General features: G+C 35.4%; 1 long non-coding RNA gene across 1 annotated transcript in view; it reads left to right on the plus strand.

Moving 5' to 3' along the window:
* The first annotated feature begins 847 nt into the window (after positions 1-847).
* Positions 848-21,984, plus strand: part of LOC148939264 (uncharacterized) — a 42,900-nt gene continuing 21,763 nt past the window's right edge. The window contains exons 1-2 of the long non-coding RNA XR_016143556.1: positions 848-957; positions 6,709-6,831. This is a non-coding gene — a long non-coding RNA (uncharacterized LOC148939264). The remainder of the gene's footprint in view (positions 958-6,708; positions 6,832-21,984) is intronic.

Consider the following 21,984-nt stretch of genomic DNA (forward strand, 5'->3'; position numbering starts at 1 on the left):
TAGGCTATCGAATACTTCTAATTGAAATAGCTACACTTGAATAATCACACAAGACTTGGGTACCAGTGTAAATAAAATTCTTTGCATCAAATTATTGTTTCTCTGAATCTAGGAATAACCTTTTTATCAGATCTCACTTTGGTTGTATGAGTTAAACCAAGTTTCAGGTTTATATCCTGAAAAGGAAGTTAATTTTCTTTGGAACTTTGATAAACTTCAACTTTTCTAGAGAAAATTGGATCTTGGGACGGAAGAGATTTTTCAATCTTAATCTAACAATTTAATTCCTCTTTCTTCCCTAGCCTATTTGTATAGCATCAGGGCCGCCTGTTTATAATATTAGGTCGGGTGGAAAAAATGCAAATTTGGCTAAAAGAGGAAACAGAGTCCCTCTTTCGTATAACGTCAGAGAATTCGCTAGGGGAGAAATATTGTATTGTTCTCTAGTTCCAATCTTCTTATATATAAGATTTTAATATGCGTTAGGTAAATTCCAAAGGTCACTAAGCTGGAAGGAGGAGGCAAAAGCTCTAATTCATTCTTTAAGGTCAATGGGTTTATTTTGTTCTTAAACTTTGTGTTTTTCACAAATTCCAGTTTCTTAGACGAAATTAGTTTTATTTATTTTTTAATTATTAATATGTCTTTACTTTGTTTAAAGTACCCAAATCTTTCTAACTGAATCCAAATCACCAAAATATAATAAAATCTCGCACTTTAACTCCAACACTAATTTATGTCTCTTATAAACGTATTAAATTCAATAATTCAACTTAGCATAAAACCTGAGTCCAGCCCAGGCGACAGAAATCTCATTGAAGCTTATTATCTTATTTCATGTGTTCTCAAAGGAAATCTATGCAGGCTAGTAGTACCTTTTTATCCGAATTTATAAAGAAAGCACTTACTCATATTCCTTGGTTCCGAGGCAAAACTACCCAGATTTGTCTCTCATCCGTAAGTTATATTCAATTTGCTACTTGATCGGTTTTAGCTTCCTTCTCCTGCTCTTTTAGCCAATCAACAACTTTTATTTTTTCAAGGCCTTGCGTTCTCTTTGTTTTAAACCCAAAACTGGTCTAAATTAGGTCTTCAAATATTTATCACGGGTTCTAAAGTCGTTCGATTCTTGGACAAAGTAGTGTCACTACTAAATTTATGACTAGTTGCGCAAAGTAAAGTTATGTTCAAATTCACGCTAATTTAAAATCTTTACTATGATTCTGATCTTTTGAAGCAAAGTAGAAATCAAAGTCCTCCGAAAATTGGGTTACCAAATTACACAATATTAAGGGCTCATTACACATGATAGTAATAACACAATGTTTCCTTGTATTATATAGGGTTGAAACTTGAACTTTTGGTCAACTAGCAGTAGAAAGCAAGCTGTTAGTTAAAATTAAAATATGAAAATAATGCTGAAAATACATACAATAAACTTGTCAACGACAAAGAAATGCAATAACGCTGAAAAGAAAAACAACATTTGAGATCAAAATAAAAGTTAAACAACAAAATTGAAAATCAAAACAGTTTAGAAAATATAATTTGTAGATGTCATCTAGTCTGGAAAATGCTGTTAAATTCAATTAAAAAAATCTCACGTTTTACAGTGCGATTTCACAAGCGGGATTTGTTCTCATTTTGTAATTTTTTATGTTGAATAAATTTTAGATTATTTCAGTTATCCCTGTTGGAGCTTTCTGTGACAATGATGGCAGTAATAGCACTAATAATTATATATTGTCGATAAGGATTTTCTATTGTGGTAAAAAACCAGAGTTTTTCAGAATCCAAAATAAGCACATTCATTAAGTGATTCAAATAAGAGATTAAGAAACAAATAAATCTTTTAAAATAACTTTATAGAACAAATGCTTTAACTAGAGGTTCTACAAATAGTGGTTCTGAGCAAGAGGTGATCATTTATAATTGAACTACCTGAACCATTAGGTTCAGGTAGCCCCCTCTATCAGACAGACCTTACGGTTTGCCAACTTTGTTACGGCTTATCTCTTCAGACAAGAGAACAAAGGGCGATATTTACATTTCTTACAGCTTTCTTCAGTTTCTTGAGTCTTACTTCTTATGCAAGTTGTTCTATGACTTATTTTTATGTAGCATGATTTACGTTTTGCCACTAGAAACAAGCCTAGAGACAGCTCCCAAAACACCTAATTTTTTTATTCCCATAGCCATAAGGAAAGCATAACCCTCCCTACTGATTTTGTAGGACCGTTGGCTCAATGCAATCACTCCTCGGGAAGAAAGAAATAAAAATCAACCCGCATCTGTGCCCTTCCTTTCAGCAAGAATTACAAAATTCGAAATTTTTGTAGACATCATCATCTATATATAAAAATAATTTACAATGAACAGAAGTAAGACAGTTCCCACTAGTATTCATCAGACCTTTTTTCAGCACGAATTCTTTGATGACTAGATAAACTAGAATATGAAGCAATAAATTACAATTATCGCATTGATAAGGTTTTTCTGAAGCGTGAGCTGTTTGATGATAGGGTAACCAGAACTTGAAGTAAAACCTTTCTTACATATATCACTTTCGAAAGGCTTTTCTCCAGTATACGTTTCTTGAGGATTTGAAAGGTAACTTTTTCGGTTGACGGTTTTGTCAAGTATATCACATTGATTTTTTTCATGTTTTTTACCAATATACGTTCTTTGATTATAAGATAAACTAGATTTTGAGGGTACAACGTGTCTTACATATATCACCTTCAAAAGGCTTTTCTCCAGTATGAGTTATTTGATGAGCTGAAAGATGGCTTTTGCGGCCGAATGTTTTGTCAAATTTATATAACGGAAATACCAAAACCTTAGGTTAGGTTTGGTTAGCTTACGTGCGTTCACGTAAGCTAACCTAACCTAACCTATGGTTTTTGTATTCCCGTGCAAAAACGTGGAATTTTGTATTTGATGTTACATCTGTGCACTGTCATCTATATCTATTGCCCTCTCCTTAGCACCTAGCTCTTTACGCAAAAGTTCGAATTTTACCCTAATTCTTTAAAAACAACACCTGAAACACAAGGGTCGTTATAGAATCGACCCAGTGGTCCTAGAATATCATAAGAGGGTTCGTTGGAAACATTGTATTTTTTTCCAGAAGAAGAATTATGCCTGACTAGAGCTTTTTTATTAATCCTCTTAACAGTCCTTTATATTATGACTTTAAAAAGCAAAAAATTCCAACATGGTTGAAAGCAAACGTTTCTATTTATCTTTAAATATTTATTTATGCGGTTGTATCAATGATACTCTATGGTTACTCATTGACACTATGCGGCTGTTTCAGTGATGCTCTATGGCGGGCTATTGACACTATCTAGTCAAATGTAGATATGAAATCAGTAATTTTCACACAGTGGCATGATAAACACCTTGTATCATACTTAGAAAAAAAGTGAAAATGAATTATTCAAAGAAAAGTGTGTACACACGATAAAATCATCGTTGTGTTGAATACCGACAAAGATCGATATTTAAACTATGAGACAAGCATTAATGGAGATCTTTTTGGAAATGTATTTGTACGATTTCATGACAGCGAAAAGCTAAATTTCTTTGGACTAGCGAAACCATTCAACATTTCTCAAGGTGGATATGCAAGAATGAGAGCACCAGAGATGATAGTGCCAAAAGAGAATGCCAACATAAAAACAATAATTGATGAAGATAGGCATCTTCTTGCTAATGGTTCTGGTAACACGTTACCAGTTGATAGATCCTATTGCCATCGTTCTGGTATTACTATTCAAATGAAAGCAAAGGGAAAAAAATCCAACTTTTGCACTAATGTAATAAATCATATCTTGTCTAAGTGTCAGAACTGTTACCTCTGTAAGCACAATGTGAGAATAGACAGTGAAGTCACCAACAAAATAAAAAGGACATTAGTAGACAATATCACTAATTAATATAAAGATATTTTGATAGAAAAATAATGAGCAAGTGAACATTATCACTACTATTGATCATATATCCCAATGAATCTAATAATATCAAAGATGAAACGTATTTTGAACCCATAGGTGACATCCCACGAAAAATTATATATGACTCAAATTGGAATAATTATTATTCTACTGGTTACGGAGTACGTGATGAATTATTTAATGGAACAGATTCAAAACGTCCAAAGTTTTTCTATGATCTTAATAATGTATAATAATGTTGTAACATATTTATATGTTAATATTCTACATGCTGTTATTTCAATAAAAATATTTTATGCATTACTTTGTTATATTACCATTATTTCAGGGTACGTTAGCAAGTCCTATGTTTAGAGTGTTTATTAAAAAGTCAGAGATGTAAGAAAATATAAAAACAGAATCGAGAGACTACTGATGATATCTTCACACGTATAGCTATAGATGGAAGCACAGTCAGACAGATACACGGCTATAGTGTGAGGGACAAGCACGAAAAGATAGGTTTATTTAAGGTCACTTAATCTAATCAAAGGATGCTTCACATACCATAATAAAATAAATAAAAAACGACTACTTGTGACTAAAATAAATACATTAAAATGTACTTGAAGAATTATTTTAAATATTACTTAACTGTATATATTTTAATGATGCTTTAGATACCAGCATAAAAGGAAATTAAAACCAGTCTATTTGCAACAAAAAATAAATAAATATAATGTATCCGAAGAATTATCTTAAATAATACTTACATATATCTATTCTAAAGATCCTTTAAATACCTTAATAAAATGAATTAAAAAAACGACTACTTGCTAGAAAAATAAATACATTAAAATATATATGAAGAATTATCTTAAATATTACTTAACTGTATCTATTCTAAAGATGCTTTAGATATCAGAGAGTGGGTTCTCGCATTCTGGTAGGATTCTCTGTGAAGACCAGGCCTTGATGTCTGAACTCGTTCTGGATGCGAGACTCATGGTATATGACACGCTGAGGCTTTAAATAGGAAAACCAGAACGGTCTGTTATTACAAGAGAGCTGTTGAATCTTGCAAGTTCCGCACGGTCTCGATATCAACAATATCTGGATGAAAAGAAAATAGAAGAGCTATCCGAGAAGGAGAAAGCACCTTTCGAAGAAGACAGCAAGTGGACGTTGCAGGAGGACCACGACAAAAAGAAAGAAATAGAAGACCTGGAAAGCAAAAAAAAAAAAAAAACTTAGAGCATCAGAGCAAGAAAAGAGAACAGTAGCAGATGCTCTACTTCAGGAAGTGACCGACAGAATGAAGAAGGCTGCCGAGTCTAAGAGTTCCATAGACATTGCCCTAGCTGTTTCTTTGCTCGAAGGAGCTGTGAAGTCCAGAACAAGTGAAAGAGAGCAGATGGTGGAATCTGCGAGAATGGAGCAGTCTCTTGCAAAGAGAAAAACTGACCTCATATCGAAATTGATGCCCAAGAAACAGCAAGAGTGATTTCAAATATTTTACCTACATCAGTCAATCGTTGGCACAGTATGTGCATCTGATTTTTTACTGTTTTTTACTATTTGTACAGTTTGTATTTGATATAAAATAAAATAAAATAAATAAATGCAAAAACTTGGGAAATGACAAATTTATGTGACCAGGCATCCCACGCCATCTACCACAGATCTGATCCCGAGGACTTCCGAATCCTATATTTGGCCTATATTTGGGCCCGAGGTATCCTATAAAAATAGGACAGAGCCTATAATTTGAAACGAACCGACCTGTCCGAACCCTGTGATTATACCAAGGCTGAAAGAGAAGCGAGAAACAAGTTGAGACCGATTCTAGAGCAAGCAAAAAAAGAAGGTAGACGCGATGCATTCCTACGGGGGACAAAATTACAAATTGGAGACCAAACGTTTTCCTATGACCCTAAAATTCATCGAGTAATCGAAACTGTCCGAAATTTCAGCGCGACAAGTGTGAATTTGGCCGGTGGGGAAAGTGACAGGGTTGCAGATGGGGACACAGAATCGGTTATGAGTGATGTATCTAATTCTACGGTCATAGACGGCAACACGACAGAGACGCCGGTTAGGATGTCTCAAGTGCCAGTGGATTTGGAAGTTAGACCGCTACGGGTTCAAAAAAGACTGGTGGAGAGAAGACCGGAAGATGCAAATCACCAAACCAGCACTAGAGTGGGAAGAAGGAGTACGAGTGGGTCGGGAAGAAGAGTCTGGGAAGGACGGACGAGAAGCAGAGGCTTGGCAAGAGGAAACGAACCAAGTAGGTTTATTCTTGATCCAGCAATTGGGGAATAGGATTTTGAGGGTTGTGGTGCAATGAATTTGAAAATATGTTTCTGGAATATTCAGGGATTTAGTGATAAGAAACGAAGTGATTTATGTAGGTTAGATGCGTGGGATATTATAGATCTAGCTGAAACATGGAGAACTTCTTGTATTTGCTTTCAAGGGTTTATATGTGAGTGCGCTTTTAGAAAACCATCGAGGAATGGCAGAGTGCACGGAGGAGTTGCTGTTTTATGCAGAGATGGTCTTTTCCGCTCGGTTTTGAAATTAAAAAGTGAGTCTGAGAATATTGTTTGGTTAAAGGTAAAAATGACTGAATTAAATCTGGTTATAGGAGCTGTTTATGTACCACCACAGAATAGTTCGTATATGAAGGAAAATAGTTGGGATTTGGTATCAAAAGAGATGAGAAAATATGTTGAATTGTGTGGTGATAGCTATTTTATTCTTACAGGTGACTTTGACACGTATACTGGGATTTCAGATGGTGAATTTGAGGAAGTTGGAGATAACTGGAAGAACAATGTATCGTGGGATTCTTCCGATTCACCTTGTTATTATGATGATTTACAAATTGGTAAGCGACAGAGTAAGGACCGGAACTATAAAAGGAATAAATGGGGATCTAACCTTTTAGATTTTTTTTTTTGAATGAAAAAATGGTAATTGTGAATGGTAGACTGGGAGAAGATGAAGAAGTGGGGAATTTCACTAGTTTTTCTGGATCACCAACTGTGGTAGATTATTGTTTGGTTGGGTTGAAATCTTTGGCCAATGTGTTACAATTTTAGAGTGATGGGTTGTGTAGGGTCGGATCACGTCCCAATTACTCTTAATCTGAGTCTTCCTACGTCCCATGGGTCTATATGCGAGATAAGGGTTTGGAATTGGCAAAGAGAAGGGGAGATAAGTAGATTTACAAAGAATGATCTTTGTATTAGAAAACCGATAAAAAATAGTTAAGGAGACAGAAGCGATAGTAAACCAAGGGAGAATAAGAGGTAGCACTCAGGAGCTAATAGAAGAGTGTGAGGAATTTTTTAAAATTGGTAACGCGGAGGAGAATCTAAAGGGACTGAACAAGGTAGTGTATGATATATGCGTAGGAGCAGGAGGAAGTGATAAAATTGAGGTTAGGAATTCAGAGGAGAGGGAATTGGATGTGGAAAGTAAAAAGTTAAAAGCTAGGCTACAAGAAGCGTTAGATGTAGTCAGGCTCCAGGGACTAGGGACTTTAGATAATAATTTATTGGCATACCGAAGAATTAGGAGAGAGTATAAGAAAGTAGTAAGAAAGTGTAAGAAGATGAAAGAAGAAGAAGATATTAAGGAGATAGAGCAGGCATTAAAGGATAAGGATAGCAAAGTTTTTTGGAAGAAGGTTACAAGTTCTACCATAAGGGAGACAAGCCAAGATATCCCCCCCCCCCCCCGCGGACACCTGGTCGAGTGAATTAAAGAGGCAGGAGACAACGGAAAATGAGTGTGTATTTGAAGATAATTGGAAGAAGAGTATCAAAGATCAAGCCTATGGCCCTATAAAGGAAAAAGATGATGCTTTAATCGAGCCAGTTGGGGTAGAAGAAGCATGGAAAAGTTTAAAAGAGATGAAGGGATGGTCAGCACCTGGTCCTGATGGTATTCCAGCAGCTCTATGGAAGTATAGTAGAAGCGTAACATTCTATATTGTTTCTTTGATATTTAAAGCAGTTTTTCGATCTAGAATCTGGCCTAGTGACTGGAACCTGGCAGTAGGAGTGCCGATTTTTAAGGAAGGAAATAGAAAACTACATGAAAATTATAGATGTATACATTTAGGTAACGCCCTAGGAAAGCTAATGGCGAAGGTATTAGATAACAGACTTATAAGTTGACTCCAAAAAACTGAAAGGCTAGCCACGGAGCAGGCAGGATTTAGAGAGGGACATAGCATAATTGATCAAATTTTTACATTAAAGTGTTTAGTTGATAAGTATATAAATAAGAAGGGAGGTAAATTGTATGTAGCTTTTTTGGATTTAAAAGGGGCATTTGATAATGTAAAGAGGGAACTGTTAATGAAGGATTGTATAAATATTGGCCTGCCATACATACTTGTAAGGATTTTAATAAGTATGTATAAAGCTACAAAGTTTGTTATTAGGGTGGCAAGAAAATTTTCAGATGTAATTTGTTCTAGACAGGGGGCTAAACAAGGTTTTCCCCTGTCTCCGCCGTTATTTTCGTTGTTTATTAATGATTTGGCAGATTTTCTTAGGAAGTAATGAGCCCCAATGGTGTCATCAGATGTTTATGAACTATGCATGCTGATGTTCGCTGATGACCTGGTACTAGTAGCGAAGTCTAGAGAGGATTTACAGTTCTGGTTGGATAAAACTAAGGATTATATAGATAAGAAACAACTAAGCCTGAATGTAAAGAAGTTGGTAGTTATGGTTTTTAGAAAAGGGGGTAAGATTACAAGTAAGGATAGAGTAAAATGGGAGGGAATAAATTTAGAAAGTAGGGATGACTTGCTGAAGGAAAGTTCTGCGCCTATGTTGTGACTGCTAGTCAATTAGCAAACATACAGAACCTCAAGATGCATAAGCAGATATTTCAGGTAAAGTTTGCATCAGCTATGCATCATGGATCTGAAGTGTGGGGATACATAGCTGGTGAGAGGATGGAGGAGATTCAGCTTTAGTGTTTTAAAAGAGTTTAGTTCTACATTTTTCAATAAATAGTTAAGTATTGACTGAAGATCTAGGTTTAATTTCTTTAAGAAGTGATAGGCTAGTAGGGATGATAAGACTATGGGAGAAAATCCTGAGTATGCCCAGAGTAACGATAACAAAAGCAGCATATTTAGAAGCTCTGAGGATATCAAAGAGTGATACGTGGCCATCTCAAATTAAGAAGATACTAAATGATTGTGGATTTTCAGAGATATGGAATGGTGGGCTAGGGATTGGATTAAAGGAAGGAGAAGTTGCAAGTAGGGTCAGAGGTTAAGGAACCATGAGATCCAGATGTGGCACGCGCGACTGAATGAGACCCGATCCCTGGAGTTATATGCAAAGGCTAAGGAGCGGTGGGGAGAAGAATTGTATTTTAAGGCGGGGTATTTTAAGATAGAACTAAGGATTATATAGAAAAGAAACAACTAAGCCTGAATGTAAAGAAGTTGGTAGTTACGGTTTTTAGAAAAGGGGGTAAGATTACAAGTAGGGATAGAGTAAAATGGGAGGGAATAGATTTAGAAAGTAGGGATGAGTTTACGTATTTAAGATGTAAGTATTCGTCGAATGGTGAGTTTGGAAAGCAACTGAAGCTAAGTATTGCTAAAGGAAAGTCCTGCACCTATGCTGTGACTGATAGCCAACTGGCGAACATACAGAACCTGAAGATGCATAAGCAGGTATTTCAGGTAAAGTTTGAATCAGCTATGCATTATGGATCTGAAGTTTGGGGATACATAGCTGGTGAGAGGATGGAGGAGATTCAGCTTCAGTATTTTAAGAGAGTTTTAGGTCTACATTTTTCAACGAATAGTCAAGTTTTGACAGGAGATCTAGGTTTATTTTCTTTAAGAAGTGATAGGCTAGTAGGGATGATAAGACTATGGGAGAAAATCCTGAGTATGCTCAGAGTAAGGATAACAAAAGCAGCATATTTAGAAGGTCTGAGGATCCCAAAGTGTGATATGTGGCCATCTCAAATAAAGAAGATACTGAATGATTGTGGATTTTCAGAGATATGAAATGGTGGGCTAGGGATCGGATTAAAGGAAGGAGAAGTTGCAAGTAGGGTCAGAGGTTAAGGGACCATGAGATCCAGGTGTGGCATGCGCGAGTGAATGAGACCCGATCCCTGGAGTTATATGCAAAGGCTAAGGAGCGGTGGGGAGAAGAATTGTATTTTAAGGTGGGGCTTCAAAAGAGGCAGCTAAAATTTATTATTTGTGTTAGGTCAGATGAGTTACCCCTAGGTGTGAGAAGGAAGTAACTGGGAGGGGTTAGGCAAGCTTTTGGTCCTCACTTCTGTCCCATGTGCGGGAAAGAGGAAGATTTGGCTCATTTTGTGGGGAAATCTAGTGAAACAATTGATTTAAAGAAAGAATTGTTTAAGGTTGAGGCTTGGGAGAGAGATGAGAGCCTAAATTTATTATAAAGGACAGATATGAGAGGTATGAAGAAATTCAAAAGGTTCCTGACGATGGGTATAGAATATAGAGAAAGGTTTTTTGAAGATTAGGGGCGAGGGTTACATTTCACTAGCCTAGATTATACTTTTGTGCCAATTTATTTTTGCATGAAAGTGTCTTTGTTTTTGTGACCACGGCCCTTTGGGCTTTTGTGTCAATAAATTCTATTCTATTCTATACTCTGGGATATCTTGAACCTCTCGTATTTTTTCTTATTTATAAATAAATTTGAAATATTTAAGCAACGCACTAAGCTTTCAAGCTCACTCAAGTGAAGCTATTTTAGCCCCAAATAAACCAAATTTCATTGCTAATGTCTATTCTGGGATAGATAAAGAATTTATTAGAGAAATCAATAGGGACTTTGATCCTAAGGTATCCTATTCTGAAATGCCCAGTTATTATTTAGAAAATTATCAATATTTAACAGATGCTATCGATGAAACAGGAACACCTAATCAAAGATGTGGGGGAATGATTGTGAGAAAGCCATCATAACCTGACTAAATTGAAAAAAATAGCAAAGCTTTATTATGACATTTTGGTAATAGTTAAAATAACGAAGCATTATTTTGATCTTTGTGTAAGAAAAACAAACCTAAAATTTTGAAATCACACTTGAATAATAGTACCCTTGATTCAACAAGGTCCAAAAAATGCAAATAAACAAGTCCGTTTCAAAATCAGAGTTCAATTGCTAAAATATTACGTGACAATATGACATGATAATATATAGAACAAAACAGGGTTGTTTGAATATAAGAAAAGCGGAAACCAACATTTTTGAACAAAAAATTCTTATTAGCCTTGTTACAAAAAGAGAGATTGCATCAAAACTGGTCTCTCGCCAATAGGAGACAAGAATGACAAAATAAGATACAGCTTATAATAATGATTCTCGGACCGAAATAGGGTAGTCTTTTTTGGAACTAACAACGAGTAAGTGTTTTCTTTGTAATTAAGATAGGCTACCACTGTCTGTCTGAATTCCCCTTTGAAGATAAAATTGAGATAAGAAGTAAAATTCTGAAAGATTTCTGTCACCTGGATAAACCAGGCTAAGTAATAAATTCATTACGTATATAGGGGCATAAAAACTAGTGCTGAAGTCAGAGCACGACATTTTATTATAATTTGGTGATTTGGGATATATATGATTAGAAAGACTTGAGGGCCCAAGGTGAAATACAGCAATTTCTAAGGACTAGAATAGGAATACGATTGGATCGCCTTAAAAATTTGAACTTGAGAATTACCGAAGGTTTAAGTACAATATAAACTTTTTGACCTTAAAGAATAAATCGAAGAGCCTTTTTTGCCTCCTCTTTCTGGCTTAGTAACCCTTTGAAACTTACCTAGCGTTTACTAAAAAACTTATATATGCATATAAGAAGATTGGAACTAGAGGACAATACAATATTCCTCCCCTAGCGAATTCTCTGATGTTACACGAAAGAGGGATCCTTTCCTCTTTTTAGCCACCTTTGAATTTCTCAACCCGTGCTTATATTATATAGAGGCAGTCCTGATGTTTTACGGAAGGGTTCGAGAAGAAAGAGGGATTAAATTGCTAGATTAAGATTTCCAATCTCTTCCGTCCAAACATCCAATTTTCTCAAGAAAGTTGTAGTTTATCAACGTTCGAAAGAACACTAACTTCCTTTTCAGGATATAAACCTGAAACTTGTTTTAATTTTTACAACCATTGAGATTTGATAAAAAGGTTATTCCTAGGAACAATAATTTGATGCAAAGAATTTTAATTACACAGGTACCCAGGTCTATCTGATTATTCAAGTCTAGTTATTTCAATTAGAAGCATTCGATAGCCTAGAATTTACTAAAAAAAAAAATTCGGTAAATATTTGTGGATTGAACAAGCAGACCCATAGAATATTAGACAATAGACCTAGAAAAGGTTGAGAAGTACTCAAAATAATTAGAGTTAAAATATTATCCTTTTATTCTCTTCTACAATAAATATTAGTTGTCACTGAATTCTGCGTACTGATCCTTACCCAAGCCTTAGTCATAACACGCTACCATAATTTTTAGCCCTGGTGATTAGGGACAACCTTAGAACTGGTGACAGCGGTACTCAAGTTTGGTGCAACTTTTGTTTAAGGGGGGGGGATTAATAAAAAATTACAAAATTTGGTAAAATTTAGTACTCTATTCCTCCGAAGAAAGTGTTTGTTCAGTTTTTCCAAACCTATCAGAGACAGAGAAGTTTGAAAAAGTGTTCATTAAAGAAAATTTTCAAATAGCTTGACCTTAAAGGGAAGTTTAGACAGCCCTTTACCTTCCAAAGATTTTTTCTTTCCTCTCTTTTTCTTTCTCTGTGCTACAAGTTCTCGCATCCGAATCGTCTATAATTTACTCAAATAGGGCCATAGGTTAATCATCTTTAAGTATGTGTAATTATAATACTAAACTTGAGGATAAATTTAAATCGAGGTACTGAGGAAATTCTCACACAATTTATAAATAGACTTATTCTAGGGATTTAAAACAATATATGGGGTCAAAACTTTTCCACACTTAAAGTTAGAAAGAATAGAACCATCATCAATGCAAATGAAAACAAAATTAAAGATTTAGAAATTGCACTACAACAAGAGCAAGAGGAGAGAATAAGAGTAGAAGAGAGCGCACAAGCTAGAATAAACGCTCTACAAGAGCAATATGGAGATACCCCAGTCACATATAGGCTTCAAAACCTATTTGTGGAGCAAGCACCTCCCATCTCGTTACTGACATATCCAAATGAAATCCATTCGTGGATTACGACTCTTAAAAAAATACAAAGGAGTTTTGAAAAAAATGACATTGTTATTATTAATCAAGATATTTGTTATGCACGGGGAGAAAGCCAAAGATTTGCAACGAGCTTAGACATTCCTAAAATAAAAGATTGAGACCGTTTAGAAAAACTTCTAAAAGAAGCCTTTTTACATGAAAAACCACCCGCACAAAAACTACAAGAACTGCTCCCTGAGAAACAAAGGCCGTCTGAGTTAGTACACCCACTTTACTCCCGGATCAGGGGAAAGGTAATAGACTATGCAAAAAATTCTCCTGGTATAAGAGCAAATGACATTACGATGAGTATTTTTGAAAGTGGCATGCTCCCTTCCATTTGAAGAAGATTACTAGAACAATCTAAGGCCTCAGAGGACCAGGATGAATTATTAGCACTTCCAAAAAGATTCGAAGCAATAGATTTAATATATAGGGACTTCTCGGATATGTCCTTGGGAGCAGCGGTAGTAGACTCAAGAGACAAGAGTTCCACTAAAGAACCTGGAGTTAACCACAGAGTAGAATATAAAAACAAGGGAGATCATAACTACGAAAGAAGAAAATGTTTTAATTGCGGGAAGCCTGGATACTTGAGATTAGATTGTGAAATCCCAAATTGTACAAATTTTAGGAAATCCGGACATTTCCAAAAAAGTTGTTGGCAAAATCTAGCATGTATAAGGTGCCAAGAATTTGGGCATTGCGCAGACAAATGTATGGCACCAAATCCTATTGACAAAAACTAATCAGGCAGGACTTAGAGGAGGTAAGTCCCAAGCCTGAAAAAAAATCACAAACCCTCCTTCTTATCAAGATGAAAATATTTGTTTTGTTACTTTACAGGAAAATAAAATTGAACCAAGTTCTTTCCCATTTATGTGGACTGCTAAAATAGCAGACCAAATTTTTGTAAAACGTTTCCTGGATAGCGGATGCCAAAAGAGCTTATTAAAAGATGAAATATTTCAAAAATTTGCGGTAGTCGTTCGTAGACGCCTCAAACCATCCTCCCGAATCATGAAATCCTTAAGTGGAGAGACTTTACCACTAATAGCAGAAATAAATGTAGCATTCTGCTTTAAAGGTGAGGCAAAACGAAATGAAAGATTATTTTGGAAATTTTTGGTCGTCCCAGACTTGAAATTCGACGTAATCATAGGATATGATATTTTAAACAAACTAGATTGTATATTAAATTTAAAATATAATAAAATTTCTTTATGGAACACAAGTAAGGAGGAAATAAATTCCCTTGTGTTTTTTATTGAAGAAATTTCGGGGAGGGGATCGACATATATAGTGAAATAGGTCTGTATTCAGGCCAAATGTTTCAAAATCATTAAGGCCAAATTGTCATCACTCAAAACCCTTTGTAGCTCATGGAGACACTATAATGTTTACCCCAAATATTGAGACACAATTACACATATCTCCGTCGCTGTGTGAAACTTATAGCAATTTAGTAAAAATAGCTTATTTTAATACTAGTGATGAACCTCTAAACTTGCCACGAGGTAAAACCATTGGTTCATACGAGGTGATAAACAATGATTATTTAACGGATACGACTCTCTTAGCAGCAGGAGTAATAGAAAATAAACATAAATCCCTGTCTATATAGGATGATAAAATAGTATGGGAAGACAGTGAATTTTCAAAGAGAATTAAAACGGGTCCGTTAAGCTCAGAAAGAAAACGAATAGTAATGACAGTCTTATTAAAATTGAAAAGAGCCTTTGCAACTGGATCTTATGATGTAGGGCAAAATAACCTCCCATGATATAAAGTACAAATAGACCCAGATATGCCTATTAAGTATGTCAATTAATTCTCTTTACCATTTTTAATGACAGAATGCTAACAAAAGCACATAAACAAAATTGTAAGAGTAGAAACTATTGAAAAAAGACGTTCCGAATATATAGCTCCAATATTTTGGATAGAGAAACCCGGAAAGGATGGGAAATTTCCACCAAAAACTTATGGAATGAAAGTAACAGTTGGTTTCTTATAGACTTAAGGGCAATAAATAAAGCGATAACATACTCACAGTGGGGTATTCGAAGAATTTTAGAGGTCATCTCTGACCTATCTAAAAAACCAAATTCATTTCAAATATTGATATTAGAAAGGGGTTAATTCACTGCAACTGAGCTGAAGAAAGCCAAAAATATTTTAGTTTTTCAAATAAGGGGTTTTCTTATGTATTTAAACGCGTACCACAAGGGTCAGTTTTCTCACCTTAAGCTTTTGTTGAATTTTTAATCAGGTCTACGAACCCGAATTTTCTACATTTTTGTCAAGTTATGTAGATGCCTTGACAATACATACTTCAGGGAACTTCGAAGAACATTTGAAACATATTGAACTAACTTTAAAACAGGCCATAAAGTTTAATCTAAGGCTTAAATATTGATAAATCCCAATTTTTTTGGAAGAATGTGACTTGTTAGGGTTTCGAGTCTCCACGAAAGGAGTGAAACCACAAGCCAAAAAATTTAGAAGCTATGAAAAAATTAGAACCACCGGGTGACGTCACAGGAATTAGGTCATTCCTATGCTTACCCGGTTATTACAGAGTGTAAGGAGGCCTTATTTTGTGTAAATTTCGTAACTCAATTTTAATAAAGCTTGGAATTCTCTTTAGCTTCATAGACCAGAAATATAGCGACAATTTCAAATTAGCTTGAATTTGAAATAACTTCTCTTTGCGTAACTAGCCATAAATATTTTAGTGACACTCTGTGTCCAAGAATCAAACGAACTTTGAACCCGTGATATGTAAAGCCCTAATTTAGACTAGTTTTATAAGTCCTTGAAAGACTGGAAAGAAACTACTTTTAACAAAAGGTGGTTGATTGGCTAGGAGGGAGAGAAGGTCGCTAAACGGATCAAGTAGCAAAAAGAATATAACTTATGGATGAGAGACAAATAAAGGTAGTTTTTGCCTCGGAACCAAGGAAAGAGTAAGTGTTTTTACTTTGTAATTACGATAAGCTACCACTGTCTGTCTGAAATTCTCCTTGGGGATAAAAGTTTCAAGATAAAGGTTAAAATAAGAAGATAAACCTCAAAAAGGCTTTCTGTCACTTGGAGATAATTTTAATACGAAAACAAGAGAAATTGATGATTTTGGGACTTATAGTTTCATTCGTATTTTCACCTAAACAAGGCTTGAACCATTTGGACAAAACAGCATTTTTTTAAGGTTAGAATAAGCCAAAGTAAATTTCTTCCCAGAAACTTAAGCTTTGAATAACTGAGAGTTTAAGGAGGAAAGAAAACCTCAACCAAGAATAGAAAGCTAAGAGAGCCATTTGGGCTTCCCTTTCCACCCTAGAGTCCCTTGAGACTTCGCTCGACTTTATAAAGACCTTATATTCAAAAATTGAAATTATCGGAGAATAACATTACTTAACCCCCCCCCTTGTGTAATCTTCAGACGTTTATACGAAGAGGAACACCGTTCCCCTTTTTAATCACTATTTCGTTTTGTTAACCCGTACTGCATGTTTATAAAAAAGTAACCTAATTGTTTATACAGGCAGGTCAGGGGAAGAGGGGAACAATATTATCAGTGTCAGAATTTCCAAACCTTTATGTCCAGATATTTTCAATTAAGCTTTCTCTGCTAAAGTTAAAACTTAATAAAAGTCCAAACAATACACAGCCCTTTTTCATGAAATGATAGAGAATCTCTTAGTTTAGGTTAATGAAAATTGGACTTAAAGGCATGTACGGTTATTCTTAACTTAGCTCAAAAATAGCTTGAACTAAAAGATTTCTTATAACCCAAAACTCAAGCCTTGACTAGGTGTTCAAGTGTAACCGTTTTAAGTTGAAACATTTGTTAGCTTAGGATTAACTTAATCTTTTTCTTTTCGGTATACATCGGTGGATTTGAACAAGTAGATCATTTGACCTTAGAAGAGGTTTGGAAATAGCCAACATAGATAGAATTAGAATGTTTTTCATTCTATCTTATTTTATAAATAAAATCAGTTTTCACTGGATTCTGAGTACCGATTCTTTCCAACACCTCAGTTTATATCACGCTACCAAATTTATTAGCCCTGTTAAGTAGGGGCAACCTTACAACTGGTCGCAGCGGTACTCAAGTTCAGTGAAACTTTCGTTTAGGTGGGGGAGGATTAATTAAATTCATAAAATATGGTAAAATTTAGTCCTCTGTTCCTCACAAGAAGGTGTGTGTTCAGTTTTCCAAACCTATCCAAGACAGAAAATTTTGAAAAAGTGTTCATTAAAGGAAATTTTAACCTAAGGGGAAAGCTCAGACAGACTTTTATCTTTTATCTTCCTAAGATTCTTTCTTTCTTCTCCTTTTCTTTCTCTTTGCTACAAGTCTAGTGGCCGTATCATCTGTAGCTTGCTTAAATCCTTTTTAACTCTAGTGTCATAGTTAAATCATCTTCAAAGAAGTAAGCATACTATTAGCCTTGAGGGTTAATTTAAATCGAGACATTGAGCTAATTCTTATGCAAATTATAAACTAACTCATTTTAGTAGTTTGAAACAATTTAAAAGTTCAAAACGTTTCCCACATTAAGAGTTTATAAGGATAGAACAATCATGAGTTCAAATGAAAATAAAATCAAAGATTTAGAAATTGCACTACATGACGTGCATTCTTGAATAAACACTCTAGAGGGGCAGTATAGACATGCCACAGTCACAAGTAGGCTTCAAAGCCTATTTGTGGAGCAAGCGCCTCCCATCCCGTTGCTAACATATCCAAATAAAATCCATTCATGGATTATCACACTTAAACAAATACAGAAGAGTTTAGGAAAAGATGATATTGCTATGATAAATCAATCTATATGTTATACAAGACGAGATATACAAAGATTAGCAACAAGTTTAGATATACCCAAAATAAAGGATTTAGACCATTTAGAAAATTTTTTAAAAGAAGCCTTTTCAAACAGTTCGTGGTAACGAACTGTAAGTAAGGAGCGACCCGGCTCAATGGTAACCGAAACTCTAGAAAACGGGAATATCTAGAGTTTCGGGAATTATACCAATAGATATATCAAAAGAATCAGATTTCAATGCTGATTTCAAATATATAACTTTCATCAAGTTTAGTGCTACCCATTAAATGTTACGTACCTGAGATAATTTGACTGATTTTCGAAAAAAAGGGGAAAGACCCCCTAAAAGTTAAGAACCTCATTGAAAATCACATCATCAGATTCAGCGTATAAGAAAACCGTGCTGTAGAAGTCTCAAGCACCTATCTACAAAAATGTGGAATTTTCCATTTTTTTGCCAGAATAAAGATCACGGATGCGTGTTTATTTGTTTTTTTTTTTTTTTTTTTTTTCCCAGGGGTTGTCGTTTCGAACCCGTGGTCCTAGAAAATCGTGGGGGGGCTCATTTGAACGGAAAATAAAATTTATATTGCCCCTTTTAATTGAACAAAAAAAATGGAGGGCAACTAGGCCCCCTCCCACGCTCATTTTTTCCCAAAGTCACCCGATCAAAATTTTGAGATAGCCATTTTGTTCAGCATGGTCGAAAATATGATAAAAATGTCTTTTAGGATGACTTGACCCCCCAAAGTCCCCAGGGGGAGGGCTGAAAGTTATGAACTTTACTCAATGTTAACCTATTGTTTTGGTTTTTGGGAAGTATACAGTCTTTGTCAGAGGAGTTTTTTTGGGGGGGGGGGGGGCCGGAGAGGGGCGGGGGCGATTTGGAAGGATCTGTCCATGAAGGAAGTGTTCATGGGGGAAGGGAAAGGGCCATGAAGGGGGCGCCGGACTTGCCAGCATTCTTTATTGGTTATTGGGAAGTATACAACCATTTTCAAGAAGGATTTTTTCTGGAGGGGGGGGGGCTAGCGGCCGGGAGTACTCTGGAGAATATTTATGTGGAGGATGTTTATTTGGGGTAAGGGACATTTCTAAGAAGGGGGCGCCGGATTTCCAAGCATTATTTAAGAAACGATCAGAAGTTAAATAAAAAAAACAAGTTTTTTCAACTGAAATGTAAGAAGGAATATTAGAACTTAAAACGAACAGAAATTATAACGTTTGTGAGGGGGTTCTCTCCCAAGTCAATACCTCGCTCTTTACGCTACAGTTTTTTTTTTTTTAGTGCTTTCAAAAGAGCTATCTATTCTAATTAAACGGCCTTTGTGATTCAGTGGTTTGTGAATCAAAATTTTTTTAAATTTTAACTTAAAGAGCTTGGTATTTACTAAGGGGAGAACCCCTTAATATAAGTAAAAACATATAGGTAATAAAAAAAAAAACAATAAAAAAACAAGCGATACGGCTCAATAGTAATCGAAACTTTTAAAAACGAAATTTTGATGTCAATAAATGTATCAAAAGAATGTGTTTATAATGCTGATCCTAAATATATAAATTTTATTAAGTTTAGTATTACTCATCAAAGGCTACGAGCCTGAGAAAATTTTATCGATTTTTTAAAGAGGGGGGAAACATCCCCTACAAGTCAAAGAATTTTAATGAAAATCACACCGTCAGATTCAGCGTATCAGAAAACCTTATTACATAGGTTTCAAGCTCATATCTGCAAAAATCTGCAACTTTGTATTTTTTGCCAAAAGAAAAATATACGAACATAGAAGTTAGTTACGCAAGTTAATTTGTAAAGACATCCATTTAGCAAAAGAAAAGTAAAATTTTTATGCAAATAAAAGCTGCATTAACTAAAAAACGATCAGAAATTAAATAAAAAAACAAGTTTTTTAAACTGAAAGTAAGGAGCGACATTAAAACTTAAAACGAACAGAAATTATTCCGTATATGAAAGGGCTGTCCCCTCCTCAACGCCTCGCTCTTTACGCTAAAGTTTTTTATTGTTTTAAAAAATAGAGTTGTGAGAAAGTCAAACTTTTTATTGTTTAAATAAATAAAGTTGTGAGACAGAGTCAAACTTTAGCGTAAAGAGAGAGGCGTTGAGGAGGGGACAGTCCCTTTCATATACGGAATATCTTCTTTTCGTTTTAAGTTTTAATGTCACTCCTTACTTTCAGTTTAAAAAACTTGTTTTTTTTATTTAATTACATGAAAAACCAGCCGCACAAAAACTACAGCAGCTGCTCTCTGAAAAACAAAGACCATCTGAGTTAGTACACCAATTTTACTCCCAAATCAGGGGAAAGGCTCTAGAGTATGCAAAAACTGCTCCTGGTATAAGGGCAGATGACATAACTATTAGTATTTTCAAAAATGGTATGCTCCCTTCAATTGGAAGGAAAGTTCATGAACAAACTAAAACAACAGACGGCAAAGATGAATTTTTAGCGCTGGTAAAGAGATTTGAATCGATTGATTTAATGTATTGGGACTCCTCAGACATGTCTTTGGGAGCAGCGGTGGTTGACTTAAGAGACAAGACTACCCCTGGAGAACAAAGAGACAACTCCAGAGTAGAATTTCAAGACATAGGAAATTATAAAATTAACCCAAAGAAATGTTTGAACTGTGGAAAGAAAGATATGTCAGGACCAACTAGGGATAATTATTCCAAGTATAAATTTAGTAAAAGAAAAAAATGCTCGCATAAAATGCTGGACTTGCGGGGGTCCACATAGACATTCAGAATGTGAAAAACCTCCAACCTGTATCCGCTGTGGTGAAACAGGACACAAAGCAAGATATTGCTTAGCCCCAGCACCTATAAACCAACCCCAAGAAAACTTTTAGGGCAATTTTTGCCGGAAACATGGCGGCCTCCAGGCAATGGTTAGGGAACCACTGGAAGGCACAGGCACAGATTCTGTAGTTTGTAGATATAGGTTAACCGTTAGGAGTAGACCTAGAGTGACTAGAAGTCACGAACATGTCATGACAGGGAGTCATGTACTTCAGAGGGAGGTTGAGAGGACACCTCTAAAGGATACAAAAATGGGTTGCGTCCACCTCTTAAGGATACAACAAAGAGTTGCGTCTACCTCTTAAGGATGCAAGAAAGGGTTGCGTCTACCTCTTAAGGCAGCAAAAAGGTTTGTATCCATAGGGATATGAAAAAGGGTTGTATCCCAACGCATAAAGGCTCCATATGCATATACTTACAGAGTATTCATGATCATGAACCTGGATTAGAGTCTCCCAGGCTAAAAATTGAGACAAGGAAAGCTAGCAAAGTGCTGAAATGGCTTCTAAAGTAAACAAGATACCGGAAAATTTCCAAGATTTGACATTTTGGGTAGAGCTCAGAACCAAAAATTTCAAATTTAGGAAAAAAAGGAAATCCCATTTTTTAGGAAAAGGTTAGGAAATCTCCGTTTGGTTCCCGTGAATGGCTTATTTTATACACTGGATGATTCTGACAAGAAAAAAAAGACTACAATTTAAGATAATTTTATCCAAAAAAAGAAACTAGTTAATGGAGTCATCCGTTTCCTGCATTCAAGTCCTTTTTTCGGGGGGGCAAGATGTGAGCGGTCAAAACCTCAAATAAATTAAGACAATATGGTGTCTTTATATATATGTACTGCCAGGTTGAAGAGGCAGTAAAGAATTATGAACTCTGGTTGAGAAGAGTTAAAGTTAGCGTTAGTTACCCCACTCTTTAGGGATAATATTTTCCCTTATGAACTCTTTCACGTTCGGTCAAGTGATACCACAGGAAAATTGCGTCTTAGCATAAATAGTGACCAATGCGGATTGGTGAAAATATATTAGTAGGACCATCTAAGGAACAATGATAAAACTAAATCGCATTGCCCATAGGATTCAGAAT

The sequence above is a fragment of the Artemia sp. Qi Xiang Cuo genome, chromosome 21 (genome assembly GCF_049724085.1).
Source record: "Artemia sp. Qi Xiang Cuo chromosome 21, ASM4972408v1, whole genome shotgun sequence".
In the NCBI taxonomy this organism is placed as follows: Eukaryota; Metazoa; Arthropoda; class Branchiopoda; order Anostraca; family Artemiidae; genus Artemia; species Artemia sp. Qi Xiang Cuo.